This window comes from Pongo abelii, chromosome 14 (assembly GCF_028885655.2).
Source record: "Pongo abelii isolate AG06213 chromosome 14, NHGRI_mPonAbe1-v2.0_pri, whole genome shotgun sequence".
In the NCBI taxonomy this organism is placed as follows: Eukaryota; Metazoa; Chordata; class Mammalia; order Primates; family Hominidae; genus Pongo; species Pongo abelii.
The window spans coordinates 104069942-104071313 of record NC_071999.2 but is presented as its reverse complement, the minus strand read 5'-3'; the positions used below and the strand labels follow the sequence as shown (position 1 = coordinate 104071313).

At 49.2% G+C, this 1372-nt stretch overlaps 1 non-coding gene across 1 annotated transcript; it reads right to left on the bottom strand.

Annotated features, from left to right (window-relative positions):
• Positions 1 to 388: 388 nt before the first annotated feature.
• On the bottom strand, positions 389 to 492 carry LOC112128657 (small nucleolar RNA U13). Its single transcript, XR_002911146.1, has one exon. It is a non-coding gene; the product is annotated as a small nucleolar RNA U13 (small nucleolar RNA).
• Between the last annotated feature and the right edge of the window lie 880 nt (positions 493 to 1372).

Sequence of the window (1372 nt, the reverse complement as noted above, 5' to 3'; positions counted from 1 at the left end):
ATGTGTGGGGGGCCACTTTTTAGGATTCATAATGAGGAAAAGGGGCAACCCTTCTCCCTCCCTGCCTCACAGCATCTCTTTTGGTGTCCCCAGCCGGTACACCTAGATGAGCCCTCCCTTGGCTGGGGAGGACCACCATTCCCCGTCTGCCTCAGAGAAAGGTGCTTGGCAGCCATGGTCATCATCCATTCTAGGGAAAGGCAACTGGAAACTCCACTTAGGCCTCAATTATACTCCTTTTCTAGTCCAGTTTACCCACACAGCCTTGTCTTAGTGATATTGTTGGGCATTTTCCAACCCATTCATGAGTGTGGTACTTTGACTATTGGTTCTCTATGGTTTAGATTGAATTATATGAATGCCAACATTCAACATCACTTCTTTTTCACATCAGATGGGTAATGTGCCAACATCGTAACAAGATCTGAGGGAGGCACATCTCACATATGAGCCTGAAAACCCAATCGTCACACTGAGGAGCTACAAGAGGATCTTAACATCATTTTGACTGAAGCATAACAGCATTTCCATATGGCTCAACCCATATGCTAACTGGTAGAATTCCTAAAGAGAGGGAGGATGGGTCTTAACCTGCTTCCCTCCCCGTTTCCCCACTGCACTTCACATTCTGAAGGTCTCAGAAAGCACAAGTTCTGGAGGAAAGTGAACCAAGCAAGAGGTTGTCAGAATTGCTGCCATGAGCCAGGCAGTGGCTGTGGAGGGTTTATGCACTAATCAGGGTGCCCAGGCACTGTAAGTCCTCTTCTTGCACTGGGATCTGTGATTCCAAGAGTCTGCTTTCTGCTCTGTGGCATCCAGAAGGGAAAGAAGTTGCAGCTCCAGTTTCACCTGGAAGCTTGGCTCCTGCTCCAGGTGGAGTGATGCACTCATGCTTTCCACATTGAAGAGGGCTGCAGACTGTGCTGTGAAATGCGTCTGTGTGTGTGTGTGTGTGTGTGTGCAGATGTGCATGCAGGTGTGTGTGCAGGTGTGTGTGTGTTGAGTATGTGTGCAGGTGTGTGTGGGTCGGAGGGGCATGGACAGAGGTGGTGGACAGGCCTGATGGGAGGGGCTGGAAAAGCAAAAGCCAAATACCTCAGTCCTTAATGGATGGTCGGTTCGCTTAGGCTTTTGAGGACACGCCGGCCCCAGTGCAGACCCAATTTCAAAGATAGCTCAGGCCAGTCAGGGAGGGAAGGTAGGTCAGGGCACATCTGTATCCCCAAAAGGAGCTGAAATTGTTCTTTTCTCTGCACAAGGATGACGCAGAGAGAGAAGCAGAGCAGACATAGCCATTTTTGTAGTACTTTCTCAAATCGTTTTCAGATTTGGGAATTGCGGTTTCTAAAAGAAGTAGCGCCGTGGCTAGCTG